The sequence below is a fragment of the Gopherus evgoodei genome, chromosome 1 (genome assembly GCF_007399415.2).
Source record: "Gopherus evgoodei ecotype Sinaloan lineage chromosome 1, rGopEvg1_v1.p, whole genome shotgun sequence".
In the NCBI taxonomy this organism is placed as follows: Eukaryota; Metazoa; Chordata; order Testudines; family Testudinidae; genus Gopherus; species Gopherus evgoodei.
This window is the reverse complement of record NC_044322.1, coordinates 46,095,332-46,115,328: the sequence shown is the minus strand read 5'-3', so window position 1 is coordinate 46,115,328 and position 19,997 is coordinate 46,095,332. Positions and strand designations below refer to the sequence as shown.

At 38.9% G+C, this 19,997-nt stretch overlaps 1 protein-coding gene across 2 annotated transcripts in view; it reads left to right on the top strand.

Annotated features, from left to right (window-relative positions):
* Window positions 1-14,918: 14,918 nt before the first annotated feature.
* STARD13 (StAR related lipid transfer domain containing 13) overlaps window positions 14,919-19,997 on the top strand; it is a 521,076-nt gene continuing 515,997 nt past the window's right edge. For both annotated transcript variants that reach the window (XM_030563204.1, XM_030563196.1), the window contains exon 1: window positions 14,919-14,988. The gene's annotated coding sequence lies outside the window, so the exon portion shown is untranslated. The remainder of the gene's footprint in view (window positions 14,989-19,997) is intronic.

Here is a 19,997-nt window from a genome sequence, read left to right as displayed (position 1 = left end):
GAATAGCCAGCATGAATTTGTCAAGAATAAATCATGCCAAACAAACCTAATTTCTTTCTTTGACAGGGTTATAGGTCTAGTGGATAGATGGGAAGCTGTAGATGCGATATAGCTTGCTTTTTAGTAAGGTTTTTAACACAGTCCCACATAATATTCTTATAAACAAACTAGGGAAATGTAGTCTCAATGAAATTACTATAAGGAGTGCACAACTGGTTGGAAGACCATACTCAAAGAGTGGTTATCAGTGTTTTGCTGTCAAACTCGGAGGGTGTATCTAGTGGCATTCCACAGGGGTCAGTCCTGGGCCCGGTACAAGTCAATATTTTAATTAATGACTTGGAAAATGGCCTGGAGAGTACACGTATAAAATTTGCAGGTAACACCAAGCTGGGAGGGGTTTCAAGCACTTTAGAGGATGGAATTAGATGCAAAATAACCTTAACAAGTTGGAGAATTGGTCTGAAATAAACAAGATTAAAGACAATAAAGACAAGTGCAAAGTACTACACTTAGGAAGCAAAAAAAATCAAATGCACAACTACAAAATGGAGAGTAACTGGCTAAACAATAGTACTGCAGAAAAGGATTGAGGGGGGTTAAAGTGGATCATAAATTGAAGATGAGCCAACAATGTGATGCATTTGAGAAAAAGACAAACATCATTCTGAACTGTATTAATGTGATTGTCATATCTAAGACATGGTAGGTAATTGTCCTTCTCTATTTGGCACTGGTAAGGGCTCAGCTGGAGTACTGTGCCCAGTTCTGAGTGCCACAGTTTTGGAAAGATGTGGACAAACTAGAGAGACTCCAGAGGAGAGCAACAAAAATGACAAAGGGTTTTAGAAAATCTGACCTATGAGGAAAGGTTAAAAAAACTGGGCATGTTTAGTCTTGAGAAAAGGAAACTGAGGGAGGACCTGATAAGTCTTCAGATATGTTAAGGGCTGTTATAACGAGGACTTCTGATCAATTGTTTTCCATGTCCTCTGAAGGTAGGACAAGAAGTGATTGGCCTAATCTGCAGCAAAGACGATTTTAGATTAGATATTAGGGAAAAAATTCTAAGTATAAGTTAAGTTCTGGACCAGGCTTCCAAGGGAGGTTGTGGAATACCCATCATTGAAAGTTTTAAAAACAGGTTGGACAAATACCTGTCAGGGATGGTCTAGGTATTCTTGGTCCTGCCGCAGCGGAGGGGGCTCAACTTAATGCCCTCTTAAGGTCCCTTCTAGCCCTACATTTCTATGATTCTATAATTTAATGTATTTATTTTAAATACTTTTTATTATGTGTCCAAACAAAGATAGTTTGTGACCATGTGTTATCATGAATGTCTCATATAAAAGAGCTATTGTGTTATATCACATCATATTTCATGCTATTCTGCTTTTTCCAGGCTGCTGTACATTTTCCTTTCTAATTATGCTCTCTTTTGTATTTAGTGATTTCTTACAAGATGGAAAAATGTACTTTTATGTTGATAAACCCCTAAGTCATTTGGCTGAATTTTGATTGTTTATACAGTTGCATCCTCTGCAAGAAGCCCCTTAGACATGACACAAAAAAGTTGAATGTGCACTTTGCACAAAGAAGTTAAATGCGCAGATAATACTAAACTGTTTAGAACTGGTAAGCTCAGTTTGTTCTTTTCTAATTCAATGATGATAGTAAATTTTCTGGTTTTATTAGAGTGATCAGTAGGTGGAATCTAGAAATCTTGACAGATGCTTCTATTATTTCTACCATATCACCATATCATCATATCTAACTTCTATATTTCTCAGAAACGTTGAAGGCACAGACCTTTAGCACTGCTGAGAATTTCACATAGATTACAGTATAAAATTGATTTACATCATTAAGACAATCAACTACATTTGTTGTTTCTGTTTATCATTTAAAATGCTCAAACATTCTTTAAAATGTTACGATGTGTTAAATTTGATTCTCTCTTAACAAATCCCAGAAGTTTTGTTCCATTCTTCTTGTTTGCAGTCTGATGAATCAAAGGCTTGCAACAGCTAATTTAATACGTTACCGTGAGTTATATTGCAATGAACTTTTCTATACATTACAAATTCGGACATGTACTGGAATAAGAATTATTAGCATAATTTTACATTTTCTGGCTTCCTAGATGGACTACAGTCGTAATCTTGAAAATAGAACATGAACAGGCACAGCAAAATTAATTTAAAGATTTTTCTGTACCCTGAGTGCCTACATTTCTTTCACTAAGGAAATGATCTGTGGACCCATTTTAAAAGTTAAATATTAAGCTCAAAATGCTTTGAAGAAAGTAGCAAACATTTTCTCAATCTACAGTAAGAACCAAAATGAGTTCATCTTTATTTCCAAGAATGGAAATTTCAGTTATTTTTTGGTTTATAGAGTTTCTCTGAAAATAAAGGTTGGCCTGAATAGGCTATTGTTACTAACAGGACTTTGCTTCATCAGTTCAGTAAATAGTTGAGCTGTTATATCATATAGCTTCAGTTTGTGTATTGTACATCTGTTAAAGTCTTGGCAGACAGAGAGTAGCCATTTAGATAGTTCAAATGCTAACATTTCCTAGCTAGTGATTTCATTCTCTACTAATGCTAGAAGAGGAATGTAGCACCAACAGTTAAAGGAGGGGAAAAATCGTTATGAGATTTGTCAGACTAACCACAGATGTTTAGTATCACAGACTTATCTAAAAAATGTGAATAACACCGAATGTTGGAAACAAAACATCCTGATCTCACTGCAGCTGCCTTAACATCGTTGTCAAAGCTAACCTTATGAAGTACAAGAGATAGTGTAATTCCATCAAGTGGATTTCACCTAATTGTCAGCACCATTTGCTTCCCTTGATCCATGTATATAATACTGATTGACATCACATTGGAATTTACTGAATATCAAGATATGACCCAAAGAACAGAAAAAAGGACCTGGAAAATGTCAAATTAGGAAGTGAATAAATATTTAGTTACATCTGTGCTATATTATAAAATCACATCTTTTTCCAGAAACCTTGCCCCTCTGAACATTTTGGAGTGCTTTCTTTGTTTGCTTTAATGATATTGAAATATAATTTACACTGAATAGTTCATATAGATTTTTACTTCATCAATTGAACTGAAATTTCTGATCGTTTAATCATGTTTTATATATTTATCTTTGCAATATTTATGTTGTTGTAGCCATGTTGGTCCCAGAATATGAAAGAAACAAGGTAAAATCTTTTATTTGATCAACTTATGTTGGTGGAAGAGACAAGCTTTTCAACACCTTGCATTTAGTTTGGCCACCCTAGTTTCATTCTCCAGACCTGAAGAAGAGCTCTGTAAGCTTGAAAGCTTGTCCCTTCCATCAACAAAAGTTGGCCCAAGAAAAGATATTATCTCACCCACCTTGTCTTGCTTAAATATTTATGATTAATAGTAAGGGCAGTGGAAACATGGAAACCCACAGAGTTATGATCAGCATAATACTTATAGTATACATTGGATGCCTTACTGAGCACCAAGTTCAGTGGGCACAGTAGATCTTAACTGAATTCCATTTAGGGCTTCGATATCCGCACTTGTAAAGGATTCTTTTTAAGGCTATCTTACAACAGTAACCTGAGAACACTAGTACTGCTGGTAGGATAAGTCATTAGTATATGAGCGGTAACAAGGGTGAAGTGAGCAGCTGCTAGAGCTCTGCAAACAGAATAGTGCTGGATTGTTCCTGTGTGTAAACCTGGATTTATTTTACACAGGACAAAATAATCCAAAACACAGAGAGAAGTTTATATAATAACCAGCAGTGTCATATGCTGAAAGAGATCTAGGGGTGAGAGTAGACAGCAAGTTGTACATGATCTTGAAATGCAGTAAGGTGGCCCAAAAAAACGAAGATAATTTTGGGTTACATGCTCAGAGGCATCACCTCAAGGACAAGGGAGGTGATTGTTCCTCTTCGGATGGCTCCCGAGAGACTGCATGTGGTATTCTATAGATAGTTCCCGAAACCTCAGTATGACAAATGGGCCTGAGTTAAAACTCCAGCTGGATATTATATGAATGAAAAGGAATTTAATAGAATGCCTCAACCAGGATCTGGCCCTGAATTTTGCTGCTGCTCCCCCTCATTCTAATGAACTGAGCCAAAATCCTGATTCTGAAAAAAACATATTTTGATGGGTTCAAAATATTGATCCAGATGTAGATCTAAATTTTGCAGCATGGGGACATTGCTTTTCTGTACCAGCTGAGCACAAAGCCTTTGGTGAGTAAGGTACTGGAAAGAACAAGTCATTACATAAAAAGATTAAAACTTGTATCTGTATAGCTTGGCTAGCAGATTACTGAGGAGAATATAACTTGCTGCAAGTACTGACAAGATCTGAATACCAAGGAGGAAGAGAAATTTGGGAACCTTGGATAACTAGCAGAAATGGGAAGAAATACAGCCAAGGAAGAATTGGGAAGATATCCTCATTGTGAGAACTAATGGCTAGATTCACAAAAGGACTTTGATGCCAATCTTAGGCACCAAAGTCCAAAATTTAGACATCACTGATATACTCCAAATTCCCACTCATCTGCTGCCAAACTCTGTAGGCACTCTGGCCAAAAGAGCTAATGTGATCCTGGCATGCACAAACAGGGTAATCTTGAATAGGAGTAAAGAGGTTATCTTACCTCTATATTTGGAACTGGTGCAACCACTACTAGAATACTGTGTCCAGTTCTCATGTCCACAGTTCATGAAGGATGTTGATAATTTGAGTGGGTTTAGAGAAAAGCCCTGAGAATGACTAAAGGATTAGAAAATATGCCTTATAATGATAAGACTCAAGGAGCGCAATCTATTTAGTTTCACAAAGAGAAGGTCGGGGGTGACTTGATTACTCTCTATAAGTACCTATATGGGGAGCAAATATTTAATAATGAACTCTTCAGTCTAGAAGAGAAGATCTAACACCTGAAAGTTGAAGCTTGAAAAATTCAGACTGAAAATAATGCATACATTTTTAACAGTGAGAATAATTAATCACTGAAACAACTGACCAAGATGTGGAGAAATTGGAGAGGGTCCAGAGAAGAGCAACAAGAATGATTAAAGGTCTTGAGAACATGACCTATGAAGGAAGGATGAAAGAATTGGGTTTGTTTAGTTTGGAAAAGAGAAGACTGAGAGGGGACCTGATAGCAGTTTTCAGGTATCTAAAAGGGTGTCATCAGCAGGAGGGAGAAAACTTGTTCACCTTAGCCTCTAATGATAGAACAAGAAGCAATGGGTTTAAACTGCAGCAAGGGAGATTTAGGTTGGACATTAGGAAAAAGTTCCTAACTGTCAGGGTGGTTAAACACTGGAATAAATTGCCTAGGGAGGTTGTGGAATCTCCATCTCTGGAGATATTTAAGAGTAGGTTAGATAAATGTCTATCAGGGATGGTCTAGACAGTATTTGGTCCTGCCATGAGGGCAGGGGACTGGACTCGATGACCTCTCGAAGTCCCTTCCAGTCCTAGAGTCTATGAGTCTTTAAGCATTGTGTTGGATTTTTCATCACTGACCATTTTAAAATCAGTCCCTGTCCCACCCCTCCTCCATCCCCTCGGCAGGCCACACAGAAATCTGAGGGGGGCACTTGACCCCACATGCCCCCCCATGTTACCTAGGCAACCTGTGTACCTAGGGTATTTGCACCCTCATTCCTTTCCGGTCAGCCCTAGTAAAATGCCCTTTCATTTGGCCATGTATCTGGGTGGTTATTGGTATCCACCAGAGCTAGCACCTTCAAGACCTAGCTGCTGAAGCACCTACCATGCCTGCCTCCGAGCTGTGGTACAGCTGGCATGCTACTGGCACCTGAAAGGTTTGGTGTACTTCTTTTAGTCCCTTTGCAAAAGGAAAGGCCAAAGAATGAGAGAAATTACGAAGGGAGATGTGGTGGTCAGATTTCTTTCACTCCAGTTGGTTTTGGCATGATTTCATTTGTCCTTTCTGACAGAATTGTCAGTTTCTTTTCAAGTGCTAGGGAAAAGAAGACATGTTAAGAAGGGAATAGCTGTTTTTATTTTTTTATCCTTTGTGGTGGCCATTTGTTGTATTGAGCTGCCTTAAATTCAGGATGATGCTGATATCTTATCTGGATCTTTTCTTTTTCCTATCAATATAAAAAACTGTAAACAGTTTTCTGGAAAATTAGTCCAAAAATATAATCCTATTTGGGGAAGGTTTTACCTCCCTGGTCCCCAACATTAAAATAAATGCATGTGGCCGTCATTGAAGCATGATACTGACACAGACTTGAGAGTTCCCATTCTTTTGTGATCAGTCTTATCTCTACCAGACTTCTGCAATTATGGTACTCAGAGGGCAGACGTGCTTCTCTGAGGTGGATGTCTGTGGCTTATTGGAGCAGCTGCAAGAGCTTTCAGCACAATGAAATAAATCAGCACTTCTCTGATATTGCATGTCAAAGCTTCACCGTCATGGGAAATAATTGCTCCAAGTTCACTCCTAAACCTGCCACAGTGCTGAACTACAAATAGACTCCAGTTTATATTCCCATACCAGCTTTCCTAGAGCTTCAGCCATCTCATTCTGTGTTGCCTTGTTCTTTCAGGCCTGTTTACTTGCAGGGCTGTCCATATTATTAATTGTCTCTCTCTTCTGATACCACCTTTCCTGTCTTCTTCCATCACTCCCTCCACTCTCTAAAACCCTCTTTCTTACCTCCATGTCTTCTGCACCTAGTCACACATTGTTAGCTTCACCGCCTGTAATTCCCAACACTGATGCCCTACTAATAACTTGCACTTAGAGCGTGCGCCTTAAGAGTTTCCTTTCATATCTTCACTATTAGGAATGATTTTACCAGGATTCCCCATACTAAGTATAGGGAACACTGTTCAGACTGGCAAAACCTTACCTTATGGGAAAAAAGGTAAGAGAATTTAAGGGTGTCCATCATACCAATATATAGATTTCATCTGTAGATCCTGAAATACTTTACAGAGGTGGGTGCATGTAAGAACTGGTTGACAATGGGAAATTGTTCACAAAACATATATGATCCGTTTTATCTAAATTTAAAATGTTGCCTATTTGTTGAGGGGTCAGTATTTTGACTAGTTCTATACCGAGTTCAAAAATAGGATTATTTTTTCCCCTAAAAATGTTTTTTTGTTGAAATTTTGAAAACAATTTTGTGTAATCATCGAAATTTAGAAAACCTCATCCAGCTCACATCATTATCCCTATTTTACAGATCTGAGTATTTATGCTGTGCTTATCCGCATGGTAGTTTAGCAGAGAGGAGTTAAAAACCTGGTTATTCAGAGGTTCTGAGCCCACTTTGGAGAGTAAGGTTCTGAGCCCTTACTAGTCCACTTGAAATGAGTGGGTAGCTGCAGGTGCTCAGCACCTCTGAAAATGAGGCCCTAAATAGTTTATCTAAGGTCATACAGCAAATGGAACAGAGCTGGAACTAAGAGCCAGGCTCATGACTTATGCCCTCTCTCCCTCCCTAAATGCAATTCCCATACTCACGCTGATGATGCTTTCCTGGCCAGGAAGTGCAGATTATTTTCACTGGCATCTAGAAGATGATGTGATGAAGCTGTCCCAGTGCTGCTGTGATATTTTAAACAGTTGCATTTGTAGAACAGGGACCTTTTAAAGTTTTCAGTTCTACGACCACATTTTGAACTCGGAAGTTAGAAATTTCAAATTTGTTCTCAAATCCTAGATGACTTTTGTCCTAAAATGAACACACTCAGTAAATTTTTAACAGATCACTCCTTGGAAGATGAAAACTGAAGCCAGTGTAAGTTAGAAGGAAAATGAGAGCCCGTATTTAAAGTACTGTTAAAAGTAAGCTGTTGTATCTAGCACTAGCATTGTTGTGAGCGACTGTGAAAAGGAGGCAATAAGGGGACAAAAGTCTAAAATAGGTCAATGAATAAAATTAATAAAATAAAGTTACAATTTGCAAATTAATACAATTTTTATCACTATTAATAAAATTTGCATTATGTTAGCACATAACAGAGGGTGGGGCCTGATTGTGCTTTGTTCTTGGCCTGAAGAGCTTACAGCCTATATAGGCAAGACAGAGAAAGGGTGGGAGAATGGAAATATTATTTCCACTTTACAACTGGAGAAATGAGGCTCAGAGAGATTAAGTGATTTACACAACATCACAGAAAGAGTATGTGGCAGAGCCAGGAATTAAACCCACATCTCCCGAGTCCCAGTATAGTTAGTACTCTAACTATAAGGCCATCTTTCCTCTTGCACATGTTTAGAATATGGCCATCATGCTAGAACAGCTAAGAAATAGAATAGTTTTGTTTTCTGTGTACTGAACCTTTTTAATTTTAGAGGACTCTATCTTCTGTACAGGTTGCTGGGGAGAAAAAAACATAAGAACATAAGAATGACCATAATGGGTCAGATCAATGGTCGATCTAGCCCACTGTCTGTTGATAGTGGACAATGCCAGAGGCTTCAGAGGGAATTAACAGATTAAGTGATCCATCCCCTGTTGTCCACTCCCCATGTCTGACTGTAAGAGGCTTAGGGACACCCAGAGCCTGGGGTTGTGCCCCTGACCATCTTGACAAATAGCCATTGAGAGACCTATCCTGCATGAACTTAGATAATTCTTCTTTGAACCCAGTTATACTTTTAGCTTTCACAATATCCCCTGGCAATGAGTTCCACAGGTTGACAGCATTATGTGAAGAAGTACTTCTTCTTGTTTTAAACCTGCTGTCTATTAATTTCATTGGGTAACCCTAGGTTCTTGTGTTATGTGAAGGCACAAATAACACTTATCTATTTGTTGTCTTAACACCATTCATGACTTTATAGACCTCTTGCATATCCCCCTGAATTGTCTCTTTTCCAGTCTGAACAGTCTCAGTCTTTTTAATCTCTTCTCATATGGAAGTTGTTCCATACCCCTAATCATTTTTGTTGCCCTTCTCTGTCTGTACCTTTTCCAATTATCTTTTTTGAGACTGGGTGACCAGAACTGCACATAATATCCAAGGTGTGGGTGTACCATGGATTTCTATAGTGGCATTATGAGATTTACTGTTTAATTATCATCTCTTTTCTAATGGTTCCTAACAGTCTGTTCACTTTTTTGACTGCTGCTGCATGTTGAGTGGATGTTTTCAGAGAATTATCCACAATGACCCCAAATTCTCTTTCTTGAGTAGTAGGAGTTAATTTAGATCCTATCATTTTGTATGTATAGTTGGAATTATGTTTTCCAATGTGCATTACTTTGCAGTTATCAGCATTGAATTTCATCTGTCATTGAGTTGCCCAGTCTCCCAGTTTTGTGAGATCCCTTTGTAACTCTTTGCAGTCTGCTTTGAAGTTAACTGTCTTGACTAATTTTGTATCATCTGCAAACTTTGCCATCTCACTGACTATCCCTTTTTCCAGATCATTTATGAATATGTTGAACAGCTCTGGTTCTATATCCCCGCCTTTATTTTCATTTGGTGAAAGGAGATATGCAGTAGTGTAATCTAAGGACAGTAAACCCTAAAGTATACCGAATAACTAATGTTTGAATTTTCTTAAAAATTAGTTCTTGTTCTAAAAGTTACATAACTCTTTCTTCAGTAAAAACATTATAAAGCCTACTCTTCACTAGAGCTGGTTGGGAATTTTCTGTTGGAATGATTTTCTGATAGAAAATACAGTTTCCAGAAAATCAAAAATTTCCATTTTTTGAACTGACCCAAAACATTTCATTTTGAATCAGCTTAACAAAACATAAATGGCATTTTGCTATGATGCGTTGCCTTATGGGAGATGTAATTTGGGTTTCCAGTTCTCTCCTCTGGACCATGCTCCCCAGAGGACTACAGCTCCCATAATTCCCTCTGACTGAGCTGCTATTTCAACATGGAAGTTGCATAACAAGATGCATTATGGGAGATGTAGTCCATCCAGGAAACCTCCCATAAAGCAATGTGCCTATATAAGAAAAATGCAGTTTAATATTGAACTGAACCAGCCAGAACTGTTTGTTTCAGGTCAATTCAATAAAGCGAAATGGCTGAAACAAAATGTTTTGACACTTCTAAATTGAAATTTTGTAGTATTTCCATCAACGAAAGACTTCAACTCTTCAGTCCCAATTGGGGATGAAAACAAATGTTTAAATGTTGGAATTTCCCATGGGACGGAAAGTCAGAATTTTACTCACCTCTACTCTTTAGGAATTAGATGGAATTATATGTTTCAATACTCATTTATGTTATAAGATCTACTTGTTTTGAGACCATGCAAGTAATTTTAAAAAGAGATAGCTCTTCAGTCCAGAAATGATTTTGGCACACATGCTTTTGATTCAGTTAACAGGTGGCATATGGTATTTATGAGCACAGTTGTTAAATGCTTTATAATGTGAGTCATAAACTGATAGCTGGCTGTTGAAAGAAACTGAAAGACACTATCATGTTTGAAATGTTATTGACCTGAAGAGAGGACATTGTTCAACTAACCTCATATTTTCTGTTTTATGCAACCGATTGCAGCCAGCAATCCTCTTTAAAAATATTTAGTGTCCAACAGAATACTAATCATGGGACCACATCCTGCTCACTTTAATCGCTCACCCCGGTAGTATCTCAGAAAGCATTGTTGCATGTGAGGTCAACTGCATTTGGCCCTTAGTTCCTGAAGAAATTATAGCTTTATAATTGAGTTTACTTGCCAAACAAAAAACAAACACAGTCCCTGTGTAACTGCTAGAATTAAGGTTCTTTTCTAGTCTGAGTTTGGTGCAATTCCTAGTTAATAACTGCAAATATCTGGGGGGAAATGCAACATAACACTTGTTTATAATGTTGGCAGTGGTGTATTAAGTGGTAACTAGAAATCAGATCACTTAAATGGTGTTTTGGCTTCTTGGTGGTATGAATTTGGGTGAATTTTAGACAGACAGGAGAATGCTTGTTCGCATTCATAGTCTATTTAGAAAGTTTAATAGAACAAGGTGGTAAGTAAAACTTGGTTATTATTTTTAGCAGTTAACTATGTTTTTGAGAAGATTTATTATGATGGTTTTTGGAGGGAGTACTGTATATGTCTTCCATAGTTATATTCACATTCTTTATGAATTGGAGGAACTATTGAAAGTATGCATCACACACCTTATGAAGTCATAGGGATTATAAATCATTCCTACTTTAATGGAGCCTATAAATGAATAGCCTACTGCAAAAATGCCGAACAATGTGAAATGACTGCTAAGTCATCTATGTTCATACCTTTGCTCTGTAGGTTTGTTTCAACAAGTTATTGTTTATGTTCTCTTTTGTGTTTTTAAAATGGTAATGCAAGCCTAATTAAAAGCTTTCCACCAACATTGCATCTGGCTCAATTTAGTCAGACAGCTAAAGTGACATCAGTAGAGTATTACAGGTTGCTGTAATTCTTTAAAATAAAATTTGGGCCTAATATGGCCAGTATTAAACCATTGGTCACATTCACTCTAGGTTTTTGCCGGCTTCTACATACTGTGCCCCAATGTGAATAATCCCTGATAGGGCAAGGAAGTGTAGGGTGTGAGTGTCAATTCCTCCCTTCTGATTTTTGCCATGGAGGGACTAGATATAGCTGAAAACCACAAATGCAGCTGCCTCTCTTTCCCCTGGCCCTGGCCCTTTAGATGTCTTTGTGTCAACTCTGAAAATTTGAACTTTTTTTGGCTTTAAGGGAAAGAGACTGAGTGGGAAGAGACCATGACCATATTTACTAGCAGCAGCCCCCAGCAAACCCAGGAGGAATTAATATTCCTCTATTAAGCGACAAAGAGTCGTGTGGCACCTTATAGACTAACAGAAGTATTGGAACATAAGCTTTCATGGGTGAATACCCAGTTCATCAGACGCATGTCATGTCATGGGTCTAACAAAGTGGGTATTCACCCACGAAAGCTTATGTTCCAATATGTCTGTTAGTCTATAAGGTGCCACACGAATCTTTGTCACTTTTTACAGATCCAGACTAACACGGCTACCCCTCTGATACTATTACTCAGTTTGATTTTTTTTTAATTCAGCTGCCCTCTCAAGCTTACCAGGTGTGATGGGATTTCAATGGGACACTTACAGGGTAAAGTACTGCATGTGATGTAAGTAGCTGAGCCATGCCTGATTGCAAAGGTTGGGGAAAGACAAATAATGGAGACAACACTGGAAGTGTTGCTACATGCATTCTATTTACTCAGAAGCCATTTTATTTTGTCGGTGAAAGGCCAGAGGACAAAGTACTGGAGAGCTAGAGGCAGAAAAACCTTATTGAATATACTGCACTGCTCAACCTGAGTAATGACATTGGAATTTGGTGCTAAATTACTTAGTATTTATTTGTATTTCAGTACAAGGAGGTCAGAAGCTTTGCTGTGCTAGGAGCTATACAAACATATAGGGAGACATGGTCCCCACCCTGAAAAGCTTAGACTCTCAAACTTTGACTGAGCAAACACTTATGCACATGTTTAACTTTACTTGTGTGAGTAGTCTCTCTGAAGTCAATGGATTTCTCATGGGGCTAAAGTTATGCATGTGTAAGTATTTTGGGATTGATATTAGACAACTAATGACTGCAACAATCTCGAAGGGAACAGTAGTAAGTTGACAGTTACATAGGTTGGCTGGTGCACAACTTTATCTTAAACTCTCTTTCTGTTTTTAATGCACCTCTGCCTTTACCTGCACCCAACAACTGCCTTTCTTTGAAAAAAAAAAAAGCTCTGCCTCACTCCATTTTTTTGTAAACCTCCCTCTGCCTATTTCCATTAAAACAAAACAAATTGGCGCAAGTTCACAAAGAGTAACAAAGATAAAAGGGTTGGTGGTATTGACTAATGAGGAAAGACTGACAACTAACTATGTAAAGCTTGGCTAACAGGAGATGTGGTAAATCTACAAATATTTGCAAGCTATAAACACCAAGGAAGGAGAGCAATTTAGAATGATACATGAGAGCATAACTAGGGCTAATGGCAGAGGGAAAGACATATGCTGAGAAAAACTGCCTGTTTTTTGTGGCATTAAAAAAATGTCAGAAGAGGCATTATGTTAGGGAAATGGTGACTAGAATGGGTGGAACAAATGTCCTATGGTGACCATCCTGAACTGGCAGGTAGATGGGCTGGCTAAGCCATCAGGCTTGCTTTATCTTTAACTGCTAAGATTTTGAGATGATTTTTTTGGATCAATTCTTTACTATGAGTGCTATGGGAAAGTCACTTTAGAATTACTTGTTACCGTGACTACAGCCTACTTAACTGATTTGTTGCTGAATTACTAGAATTCACTAATACATTTACTAATAAATTACAATCACAATCTACAGTGAGGATAATACACTGTTCCTATATTAAATGTACAACTTTCTTGATTTAAAAGATTAGGCTTATTTAGGGGCAGTGTTCTCCTCAAGCCATGACCTTGATTTTTGGTTGCTAGGCATTCTGAGAACCAGTCCATGACCTAGATCCTCTACATACAAGTACGAATATCTGGTCAAATAAAACCAACATAGTGGATCAGTAAAGATAACACTGAGGATGGCTTAAGAATAAGGTGACTACTAAGGCTTGTAGGTCTTGAATTTTTGCTTGGAATTAATGACTTTAGCACTGAGATGTGTTTAGTCTCTTTCCCTCTCAGCATGTTGACACTTGTAAATAAATTTACAGATGTAAACAATGTGCAGATACTTGTTCATCATACTAAAAGTTTTACAGCCTGATTTCATATGACTAATTTATTGCACTGTATTATTATTACACTTTAAATCTACATAAGCATGTTTATATCTTTCCACTCTCTGGATATGTGGGAAGGCTTGGCAAGCAGCTAGTCTGAAACTTGCAAATCTCTGTCACTATATACATTTTTGCAAGTTATTTGAGAAATGGTTGATCTAAATATTGTCAGAGTAAATAGATGCAGAAACAAACATTACCCTTTACTAACAAACATAGAGTAAAGTTTTCTGTGGAGGGCATGGTCAAGGGTCTGGGGGAATTTAGCCTATACTGTTGCGGGTAGGAAGAAAAGGGAGGAGATGAAGAACCTTCTTCAGATGGAGGGGAAACCTAAAAGGGACAGAGCATGTCGGAGAGCTAACAGGGAAGGGAACAGAGGAGGGGAGCGAGACTGAGCATACTGAGGGAGAAGAAACAAAGTAAGGCCCAATAAACTCCAAGTCCATATGCACAGGAAGACCTCCATTTAGTTCAGCAGAGCTCCATGCAGAACAGGGGCCTGCCCCACATGATTTTTCAGGATCAGGGCATAAAATTAAGGACAGAAAATATAAACAGGAAAAACCCTCAAAAAATCTAAAGAAAAATACTGAAAAGGAAGATACAATGCAGCAGAAAGAGGGTGAAAAAGATAAATCTTTAAAGATTTCATAAAAAATGTATGAAAAAGGACAGAAATGAAGCAAAGCCCCAGGAGCCATGGCGTTGTTTTATCAAAACTTACTTTATTGAAAGCAATGATAATGGTTTAGTTTATGCAAAGAAGCACTATTTTGCTTCCACCGGTAAAGATGGCATAACCCTTCAGCTTTCCCTTGTAGGCCTGTCTTGACATGAGTAATGAAACATGGGGGAGGCATTGTGTTTGTCACTCTCTGCTGTTGTATGGCTAGGATGATGAGCCGTGTGCTATGGTTGCATGGGTGAAGTGCTTTGACACTAACACCAAGGTTAATTTGGCACCTCAGTCACAAAGAGCGTGTGCTGATTGTGACAGGCTCTCAGGGAGACAGCTTCCTACATGTGCTGCCCTGATCTTCCCATTGGTGTGTACAGCAAGAAGGGGCTGGCCCCTTACAAGTCATCTTGTGTGCCTCTGACAGATTATATTTTTAAGCAAGAAAACAAAACCAGGATGTCTTATGGGCTGCTTTATCTTTAAGGACAGCTTGGAGCTGCAACTGCAAGGTAAGAAGTCTCATGCCTGAACTTTAAAACTGGAAGTGTAATTAGCATGTCAGCCTTTAAACACTTTGTTGTGTAATGTGCAACTTTACATGACGTGTATATGATAAACTGTCTGTATAATAACATTTTCCTGACAAACTACTGTGATTCTTTCCCTGATAACAGTTCTTGCTTTGAAAAACTTCACAAAAGGTTAGCTGTGTTTGTTGTGATAATAAACGTGTAGTAGGAAGAAGGGGTTTCTTTCAGTGAATGTAACCAGTCTAGATTGAAATGGCTTCGATTATCTATGCCATTTGAAAATGGGTTTATGTGCAGGGCCAGTCCTGCTGAGGGGGGAATCCCATGGGAGTTGTCAGCAAATGTCAGACTGGTCTTTGTCTTTGTCATGAGTGTCATTTGGTGCTTGCTTGTGTGTGAAGAGGGATTAGTTTAAATCCTGCTGTCACAATTGTGGGGCATTGCATTCACTTAGATGAAAAATCTGTTGGTATCAGGTGTTGGCGAGATGGCCAATTAATAATGATTGTGGCAAATTAGCTTGAGAGATTATAGCTCATTATGATGCAGATTTACATAGGTCTTTTTGTGACAAAATGATACAGAATGTTTACTAATGTGTGAGAGAATTATCCATGGCAGTTAAAAACAAATTACTGTCCCCCTCTCCCCCCCCAAATAAATCCCTTTCTATTTATGTTTTTAAATAAATAGGAACTTTTAAATGTTTTACCTCAGTAGAGCCTTTGGGGCTGAACACCAGTTCTGCAGGATACAGGATCTGCAGGACAGGGCAAAAATTCTGAGTCCAAACTTGAGGAGTGTCAGCTTCCTACTAGAGAATAACCTGCATGGGGGTGGGCGAGGAGACATAATTTGGTCCTAAAATGTTACTATATACTTTCTCCTATGTAGTTAAAGCTAATATGTTGGATTTTTGTTTGTTTGTTTGTTTTTTGTTTACTAGGTCCTTGATAAAAGCTGAAAGTTTTATTATTAAACAAGGTTGTTTTCAATCTTTCCTTAAGTAAGTTGCTTTGCCAACTTCACCCTTCCCTTCTGCCCCTTGACATGTGCATTACACCAGTTTAGACTCTCTTAGATTCCAGCATATTTAGCAATCCAAAGTCAGAAGAGACACATAAATGGGAATAAGTAGCATCTTATTGAAAAGTGGGTGTGAGTCTAAGTGATTCTGAATCTACGCCAGTATAATTTCCATGCTAAGATGGCTAGATAAATGTAGAATCTACTTTAATTCATCTTTGACTTTGTCCCAAAGTGTTTCCCTCCCATTTATTCTCCACCTTCCACTGGCCACTACAGCATGAACATTTAAACTTTGGCCAAAAGGGAAAAAAATAGTGGTTTTCCATTAAGCTGAAGTTGGTATTTATGTGAAGACATTCCAGCAGGAGGTGCTGAAGAACAATAAAAAGAACACACATTTTCCAAACAGAGAAATGCCTCAGTGCAGTGTGCTGCTGTTCTGACATCGAGGCACTTTTTATTGGAAGAAGTTTCTTATTCTAAAATCCACAAGCACAAACATCTACTTAAGGGTAAATATTTAGAATTGTTTTAAACCTGTGTGTCACACAAACCACACTACATTTTAATAATGTTAAAATCAAATGTCGTTTCAGCCGTTTTCTTTCCCTTTTCTCCACTAGTAAATTAATGTAAACAGATGTATAAATAATAGAATATACGTTGATATGCTTTAAGTTATATAGCTTTTAAATGTTAATAAACAAATCCCCAAACTGAAGGGCTTCTATAAGCCTTATGTTACAGAGTGTTTCCTTTTTATATGAGTGCTCAGCTGGGTTCTTTTAGTCAATTAATTTGACAGCGTTTTCTCTGTTGGCTATTGCTATATACCAGGGGTTAACAACCTTTCAAAAGTGGTGTGCTGAGTCTTCATTTATTCACTCTAATTTAAGGTTTCGCGTGCCACTAACACATTTTAATGTTTTTAGAAGGTCTCTTTCTATAAGTCTATAATATATAACTAAACTATAGTTGTATGTCAAGTAAATAAGGTTTTTAAAATGTTTAAGAAGCTTCATTTAAAATTAAGTTAAAATGCAGAGCCCCCTGAACCGGTGGCCAGGACCCGGGCAGCGTGAGTGCCACTGAAAATCAGCTCGTGTGACGAAGGTGGCATGCGTGCCATAGGTTGCCTACCCCTGCTATACACAAACAGTGAACCAGATTCTTGGTTACACAAGTATAAATAAACAAGAACTCCCCTGAAGTCAGTAGAGTTACTCTGGATTTGTTTCAGTGTAAGTAGGATCATATCTGGTCTAATATTTCCAGCTGATGTATGTGCCAGGCTAGGGTATTTGGATGCGATAAACAAAACAGTACTGCAATTATAAACATTACAAATAGAAGGGCTGCCAGTTAACTACAGGGTTGTCAGTTGTTTTTCTAGTTAGAGTTTCTTCCAAAAGAAAAGATTAAATTAAGCAGCATAGTTAAAATTCTGCACAAGATCGTGTTCTCTCAGTTATTTTCCTGCGAATTTCATTTATTGTTAACAGCACTCTGCAAAATCATATTTAATTATGGTTTTACACCATGTCCATCACCATGGTATCTGTACCTCACAAATTATAAAATGTGCACATAGTTATATTTCTTTCTCTCTTCCAGTTTGCAGGGACTGACTTTGGGAGGTTTTTTTTTTCTCTCTTTATTTTGTTGGTGATATTATTGTAAGAAAGCCAGAGAGTGAATTCTGAGTTTTTCTCTGTAAGTGCTGAGGTTCGTGATTTCCTAGTGCCTTCTGGAAACAACTTCCAAATTCATGGGCCAATCACAAGGAGAGCTCTGTTACCTGCTCACAGAAGTCTCATTCTTGAAGATAATAATTGCGTTATTTCAGTGACCATTCACACTGCAAGATAATCATGTGATATTTGTGCTAGAAAATCTTAACATGATTATTTTGCAACATGGATGGGATCTCCTAACTGTGACATTGACTTCTCAGCTTTCTGTGCAGTATGATATCCTAAAGTGCATTGCTCCACAAATTTCAGGGACAGTCTATATGCATATCTGGGCATGCAATCCATCCCGTAGGGATATGCTGACTATGTTTCAGGTGAGGGAGGGAAGTTTATTTTTCTATTGCTGGTCATAGAAATCACCCCTGAATCCATTTCAGCTGAAAAGATTAGTTAAAAAAAAATCTTAAGTATCTGCGGAGGTTTTGGGCCCTAAACCAAAGACAGCTCAGGTGGGCACTATTCCTCTCCCAATTCAGCTTCACCATTTCATGCAGTCCAGGGACCAGAAATGGAAAGGCAGATGCTGTATCACATAAAGGGGAATATTACCAAGGGAATGAGGAAACCCAGCTCAGAATCATCCCATTTCCTGAAGCCTCATAACTCATCAACACTGCAATCAGTCTAGACATAATGACACTCCTTCAGATAGCCTCTCAGGAAGATAACTCTGCCAGGGAGTCTCCACCTGAGAAGGGAATGGCTAAAATGAAACAATCTATGTAGGATGGGTTAACATACATCAACATTCCACAGGGGTGCACCCGGATAAAAGTATTACATTTAAGCCATGATGCCCTGGACTGGCCTGGAGTCTCCTGGAATCGTCATCATTCTCCCGATGACTATTGAAAGCAATCCAGGAGATTTTAATAGGATATTTTAAGAAAATGACATGAAGTCGCGTTGGGGAAAAAAAATCTCCTGGAATAGATTCAGTCAGAGGTGGCAACCCTAGCCAGCTGGAGTCTCTAGGGTTATTATGGTACCCTCGGTCTTTACACGGGGTTGCCTTGGGGGAAAGAGGAGGGGCAGAGGCAGGTGGGCTGTGGCGAAAAGTGGATATGCCAGGCCCATCCACTTTCAAAAAGTGGGAGGGCATTGGACCCCTGGCTTACCCTATTCCAGCATCAATGCCTTAGACTCGCCAAGCCTGGGAGCCATCAACTGGGTCAAGCAAATTCACCATTTCCAAGAGGAGGCTAAAGAAGCCTATAAATGGTCTGCAGACTGTTGATGCCAAGCGTGTGCAGCATTTGCTGGGGTCTAGAAGGTCTGGCTCACTGCAAAATAGCTTAGGAAAAATCAGCCTTCCCAGAAGTTAAACCACCAGTTCCTTGGTCCCTTCCAAATATGCAAACAGGTCAGTGCTGTTGAGTTTAAGTTGCAACTTCCCCAGTCCCTCCACATACATCCAGTATTCCTTGTGTCACTCCTCAAGCCCAACACAGAGAGTCCCTTTCCAGCTGGGTCTCAACTCCTCTACCAGCTGGGATTCAGGGGACACAAAGAATATATAGTGCATAAGATCCTTGACTCCTGTTTTTGGCAAGGTTGTCTCCAATACCTCATACTGGGAAGGTAACTGGGAACGATGCAGGGAGACTGAAACCCATGTTCACTCTCCTAAGCTAGTGAAAAAGTTTCACCAGCATCATCCTGATTAACTAGCCCCAGTATAAGGTTTTGGGGAAGCAGAACTAGAACCGGGGATTGTAAGTATGCTAGATCATTGACAGACCCATGTCACCACTAAGGCAGATAGGCAAATTGCTATCTCACCATTCCTGAAAGGTCATGCCCTACAGGCAGGCCTGTCAGTGTACCCAAGGTCTGCAGACACCTGATTGGCTTGCTCCTGCTGCATAAGCCAGGAAATGAGCTGGGTGGGCTGGCTGAGAAATCGAGCAGACTTACTATTGCAGTCTGCATCTAGCCCTGTTCCTGCCTCACTTTTGCCCTTGCTCCTAGCTCCCACCTTGCTCCCATCTGGTTCCTGCCTTTATGCTTTGCTCCTGACCATCAGCTACCATTCCTGGCTCCAACCCCCCAGCTCAGACCTTTGTCTTAACCCATATTTCTGGCATTTGGTAATTGATCACAGCTCTGATCCTCAGCTTTCATTTCCAATTCTGATTCTGGCCGTACCCCAGGCTCTGCTGTTTGGTAGGTGACTTTCATTCTGATCCTCACTTCCATTCCCTG